Below are 6902 nucleotides of genomic sequence, written 5' to 3'. Positions count from 1 at the left end.
ATTTATATTGACTGAAATTTATTTTTTATAAGGAAAATAGAAAAACGTCTACATTTCTCTACTTTCCAAGTAGTCTATCTGACCAAATTTTTATTTTATAATAATTAGAACAATCTTTAAAACACACACATTCGTCAAGCAAGGATGGGTTAAACAAATTATTGTACATACATTCAGTGGGATACTAAATAGTTGTGAAAGATAAGAGTTCCATATTTACTGACATTGAAATCATGTCTGTAACATGTTAATCGTGATAAAAAGTAAGCTCTAAAATAGGCACACACTAGGATCCTCATTTGTAAATGTCATGTTCCTCCCCCCCCCCCGCCCCTTTCTCATTCTCACACACACACATAATATTCTAGAAAGGGGTTTGTCTCTAACAGTGGTTACCTCTAAGGAGCAGGAATGTGGGTGATCGTAATTTTCTTTTTGTTTGTTTGAATTTTCTAAATTTGCTAATTGAACAATCAATATTTATATAATCTAGAAAATAAATTTTAAAATTTCTCCCACTTCAATAAAGAAAAAAACGCGAGAAGAAGTAAGATTGGCTCTGGCGTGGCAGGTGAGGAACTGCAGAAAGAAATTTAACCCAATGTATTTTCACTGTGTGATTTCCCACTCAGGCCCTCAGGGCTCAGATACACATTCCTATGAAAACCAAGTGACTCACTTTTTTCTCCCATCTCCCCCGCTTTCTCATCTCATATGTACTTCTCTGAATCTTGGCCCTATTCAAGGCTTATGTGGAGCATTCCTTCCTCCAGGAAGGCTTCTCAGATTTCCCCACCCCGACCACCATGCAAATAATATCTTCTGTGGAATGTTTACAGCTCTAGCCCCAGTTCCCTGAGTATCTTATCAGCACTCTGTTTGTGTCATGAGGGTTATATAAGATACTAAGATATTATTATTTAAGATATGAAGTATTATCGTGGACTCTAGAAAGAGTTCCTTCAGAACAAGTTTATGTGAACTTTATATATCTGCTTCTCCGGTATCACACACAGCTTGGTAAGTAGTAGGTACACAGTACAACTTTGCTAAAGGACTGAAAGTTTGACACAGGATCCTTTCTTCCCTGGGAAAAAGGGTCGCTGAGAGATGATATTCACAAATAAACGCGCACTTGAAAAATAGGACATCGATGTCAAAGACCCTTACTTACAGAGTAAGCCAGTCAGTATGTGCTAGGGATTGCAGTAAGCACTTAATTTCCCTCAATAAGCGTTCAGTAACCCACGGAATAGGTGCTATTAGCTCCAATTTACAGATGAGGGTGCGGAGGCTGTAATTTGCACAGTCAGGGAGTGGGGCAGACAGGATTTTAACCCATGTCTGTCTGACTCCACAGCCCCTGACCTCTCCACGGGGCAGGAGAGATGCCAGATGAATGACTCAGGAAATAGAGTCAAAAGTTTCCCTCTTCCAAGGCCAGTGCCCTTTCAGTTCAGGTAGCTAGTAAAAGCTGCCCATCTCATTTATTATTGCCCGGATGTCTTGTACTGGATTCCATGTACCAGTACACTGGGGAAGACACTTTTTGTTTTAATAACAGGACATTAGAGCCTGTCTGCTCAATTAAGGGTTTAATTTCCACTCTTCAGTCCACGTAACTGATGCCTGCGTCTGACCAACATAACCCCTCCTCTGAACAATATGAAACAAATCAGGGTGTTTTCCTACGTGCAACATCGAGAAATTATCAGCTCTTCCTCCTCTTGCTTCAGCTGAGCACATCTGCTAAGCTTTACTGGGTTATACGCTGGTGACTGTCAATTCAAAAGAGGTGAGACCAGAGATGTCACTGCATGGAAAGAGCAATGCGTCAGAAGAGCAGAAGTCAGAACTCATTTACTTAAAAGACATTTACAGCCGATGAAAACATCTTTTAAATTATTGAGTATAACTGACATATAGCATTGTAGTAGTTTTAGGTGTACAACATAATGATTTTATATATGTACATATTGTGAAATGATCACCACAATAAGTTTAGTTAACATCCATCACCATAGTCACAATTCTTTTTCTTGTGATGAGAACTTTTAAGATCTACTCTCTTCGCAACTTTCAAATATGCAATACAGTGTTGTTAACTATAGTCAACTTGTTGTACCTTACATCTTGTAACTGGAAGTTTGTACCTTTTGACAACCTTCATTCGTTTTTCCCAGTCCCTTCCCCATGCATCTGGTAACCACCAATCTGTTCTCTGTTTCAATGAGTTTGTTTTTTTTAAGATTTTGCATGTAAGTGAGATCATATAGTATTTGTCTTTCTCTGTTTGCCTTATTTCACTTAGCGTAATGCCCTCAAGGTCCAGTCATGTTGTTGCAAATGGCAGGATTCCCTTCTTTTTTATGGCCAAGTAATATTCCATTGTATATATATACCACTTTTTTTTTTTTTTTTTTTTTGCCGCACCATGCAGCATGTGGGATCTTAGCTCCCTGACCAGGGATTGAACCCGTGCCCCCTGCAGTGGAAGCGCAGAGTCTTAACCACCGGACCACCAGGGAAGTCTCTGTACCACATCTTTTTTATCCATGGACACTTATGATGGACACTTATGTTGTTTTCATATCTTGGCTATTGTAATTAATGCTGCCATGAACGTAGCAGTGCAGATATATTCTCAAGATAGTGATTTTATTTCCTTTGGATAAATACCTAACAGTGGAATCACTGGATCCATTTGCTGTAGTTACAGTTACAGTCTATAGTCACCACGAAAACGGAATTAGTGACTATTGTGCTGTAGCTCCTACAGGAAATACAGGGTTAGGTTCCTTCAAGCCTCTGGTCACAACATTTTCATCAACTGATCAATACGCAACCTTGTTGTATGTGTTTCTGTTTAGAGGCACCTTATTTAATATATAATGCTGACTCATTAGCATTGAACTCACAGCCAAAAGCACCATAACTCACACCTGGATGAAGCTTATCTAACTTGTATTTTCTTTGTAAGGCACGTCACAGCTTCCTGTGCTTTGGAACATCAGACAGCACTTCAGCACTGCTCTTGGGGCTCATTTTAAACAGTGAAATCATAAGCACAAAATCATAACCAAAAGCACAAAAATGTGAAAAACGTGGCACTAAATAGACCATGAAAAGGACACTTGTTTACAGCCTGAGAGCTCACACATGATCCCAGCTGGGAACATTTGTGTCATAGTTTGCCAGGGCTACTGTAATAACAACAAGCAAAACCTGGGTGGTTCAACAGAATTTCATTTTCTCACAGTTCTGGAGCTGGAAGTCTGAGGACAAGGTGTTGGCAAGTTTGGTTTCTCCCAGGGCCCCTCTCCTTGGTTTGTAGATGGTCACCTTCTTGCTATGACCTCACATGATCATTCCTCCTATCTCTCTGTGTGTCCTAACCTCCCCTTCTGATAAGGATACCAGTCAGATTGGATTAGAATCCACCCTAACGGCCTCATTTTAACTTAATTATCTCTTTAAAGGCCCAATCTCCAAATACAGTCACATTCTGAGGTTAGGGCTTCAACACATGAATTTGGGGGGACACAATTTAGTCCATAACCGTATATGTCAGGGAACAAATTTTTTGCTACTCTGCGGTTATCTGCGAACGAGCTCAAAAGCTCTGTGAGCATTGATTTGGGGGTTACAAATAAATTTTAGCAAGTAGGTGAATTCATAAATAAGGAATAATAATTTGAGAATCATGAAGGTTGACTGTAATTGCATCAAACACGACTATTGAATAAGAAATCTGGTCGGCTGTTGAATTTTTTGATACTTGCAAGGCTGGTCTAAGATAAACCTGCGACTCTAGGAAGATCACGTTCCCTTCAGTTCCTTAGACATGGACCGAGATTCGCTGTCTGGGTAACTAATGAGAAGGGAGCCTGAGCTTTTCTGTAATGCCTTGGTAGCCTCCTCCTCTTTCTTAAATTCTTCTCTTTGAGAGAAAGCATGTTTAGTTGTGGTTTTTTTTTGCGGTACGTGGGCCTCTCACTGTTGTGGCCTCTCCCGTTGCGGAGCACAGGCTCCGGACTCGCAGGCTCGGCGGCCATGGCTTATGGGCCCAGCCGCTCCGCGGCATGTGGGATCTTCCCGGACCGGGGCACGAACCCGTGTCCCCTGCATCGGCAGGTGGACTCTCAACCACTGCGCCACCAGGGAAGCCCCAAGTTTAGCTTTAAAATGAGAAAAACAATAGTGCATGTAAAGCTTCTGGCCTCACGCAAAACATTGTAAACCGAGCTATAAATCCGGGGAACACAATGTCTGCACACTCTGTAGCCTTCTAGAAAATCTAAGCCAGACAACTGGAGGGCTGGGGCTGGGGAATGGAGGGTAATTTCTCACACCCTTCCAATGCTAGCGGTCGCTGCAGTAGGTTCCTATTTATTTTCTCATTCAGCTCTCACAAAGCTCGTGGAGCGGGCACGACAGTAATTGTTGGAGTTAAGAAGGAGGTTGAGTTGCGTGAAATCATCTGGCTGCTTAGGGCTCAGCATCAGCACCAGGGCCTTTAAACTCCCCAAACTTGTCCTCTTTCTTTGACTTTGAGTTGGAACTAACTGAATTGGTCCCAGATGTTGCTATCAATGCATCCATGTTTAAGAAGATCAACACTTCTTTCTAAGCTTTGAGGTGTTTGTGAATTCTTTTACTTTTCTACACTCATTCCTTGCGTATCTATTATATGCAAGAGAGGAGATGGGTGTAGGGATCCAAAAGTGAGTGAGCCCTGGCCCTTACCATGGTGGAATTCCGAGTGTCTAGAGTACTGCCCCATAGAACTATAAAAATGAGCCACATAGGCAATTTTAACTTGTCTAGTAGCTACAACAGAAAACTGAAACAGATGAAATTAACTTGAGAATATATTTATTTAACCCAATATATCGAAAAAATGATCATTTCAACCTATAGTCAATGAGGTAATGTTAATGAGATATTTTACATTCTTATTCCTGTTACTTCTTTTTACAAATGCAGCATGGATTTTACACCCATAGCACCTCTCGATTTGTACCAGCCACACTGGCAGTGCTCAGTAGCTACATGTAGCTAGTGGCTGCCATATTGGATGGTGCATGTCTAGGGGCACGTGTCTCTAAACTAATTCATATGCCACCGTGGGATGCTGGCCAGAATGAAGCCTCTCCTCTGTGTCCTGGGAACACGGAGAGGGAGCATTTCTGGGAATTGCTTCCCAAGTCTTTCCAGGGAAGGAGACTTTTGAGTTGGGACTTGATTAATGGGAAGGGCATCCTTGGCAAAGGTAGGAGCACCCTTCTGGGGGCTGGTGAAAGGAGGAGGCCCAATTCCCTGAGCCGGTTGGTTCTGACATTCTTTAGGTTGGCTTGAGTGTGGCAGAGGGACTTGAGTTCAGGAGGGACAACAATTTTAAGACCTGATGAGTTTGCTCAGCGCTTAGAACTTAGTAAGCTTAGAACTAAGTAAGCCAAACCCTGTTCTCTAGGAGCTGATCTCTAGACCAATGCTTCTCAGACTCCAGTGGGCATCAGAGCCACTTGGGGGGCTCGTGGAAACACCGATTCCTTGGCCCTACCCCAGAGTTCCTGATTTAGTAGACTTGGGATGGGGCCTGAAAATTTGTGTTTCTAGCAAGCTCCAAGACATTGCTGCTTGGAGAAACAGTCTTAGAGAACCATTGGTCTAGCAGATGAGAAAAGCCATTAAACATTCATTCAACAAACATTCCCAGTTTAGCACTTTGGGGCAGGCACTGCTTCAGCACTGGGGATATAGTGGCGAGCAAGACAAGTGAAGTCCCCTTCTTCAGTGGAGCTTTGGGCAGGGACACAAATAACAGACGTTGGTGACCTCAGGGATCTGCAGTTGACCAGATAATAACATCCTACCATTCGCCCTAAAACTCTGATGCTTATAAAAATTACAAGATTGTTTCTACTCCCCAAGACAAACATCTGCCAGAAGGGATATACCATTTAATGAGAACTATGTGACACACTTTGTGCCAAGGACTTTACAAATATAATCACGTAGTATTCTGACTATGGGATAAGCACTGATACTTGCTTTTTGTTGTGGAGTAACTGATTTTCAAAAAGTTTGGAGGAATAACTTGGCCCTATTCCCACAGTTAGTTTATGGTTTGTCTCTGATCTGTCTGTTGGTTCATGGTGGTTCCTTTGGTCTGGTCCTCTTAGCAACTCTTCCCTCCTCCAGGTTTTCTAGTTAACTTCTCTTGTTTGTCTTTCAGATCCCTGATCAACCACCAGTTCTTCAGAAAAGTCTTTCTTGACCTCCCTGATGAGTTTCACTGGCGTATTCATTCATGATTTAGTTCACAGGGTCTGTCACATGGTGGCTGCTTAATACAATTTGTTGATTGAATGAAGGAGTTAATGCATTTGATGAAATCAGCGACGGCTTCTTGCCTTATTGGGCTGAAAAGAAGTCATTCCAGGAAACTGGAGAAAGGAGAAAAGCTGCTTGGCAGTTAAAACCAGAGACAGGGGCTTCCCTGGTGGCGCAGTGGTTGGGAGTCCGCCTGCCGATGCAGGGGACGCGGGTTCGTGCCCCGGTCCGGGGGGCTCCCACGTGCCGCAGAGCGGCTGGGCCCGTGGGCCATGGCCGCTGAGCTTGTGCGTCCGGAGCCTGTGCTCCACAATGGAAGAGGCCACAGCAGTGAGAGGCCCGCGTACAGCAAAACCAAAAAAACCAAAAAACCAAAAAAAAACAGAGACAGCCTTGAACCTGGAGGGGTGGAGGCCCAAGGTGGGGACCAGGCATTCTGCACAGACCTGGGATTTGGGTAGATAGGGAGGGGTCATCCTGGGGAGAGATTGTAGAGGTAGACATGGAATCCTGAAAAACAAGTTCAGGAAATCAGGGAGCCCCTGAATGTTTCCAGGCAGCCGAGC

The sequence above is a fragment of the Lagenorhynchus albirostris genome, chromosome 7 (genome assembly GCF_949774975.1).
Source record: "Lagenorhynchus albirostris chromosome 7, mLagAlb1.1, whole genome shotgun sequence".
Classification (NCBI taxonomy): Eukaryota; Metazoa; Chordata; class Mammalia; order Artiodactyla; family Delphinidae; genus Lagenorhynchus; species Lagenorhynchus albirostris.
Note: the sequence above shows the minus strand (reverse complement) of the source record.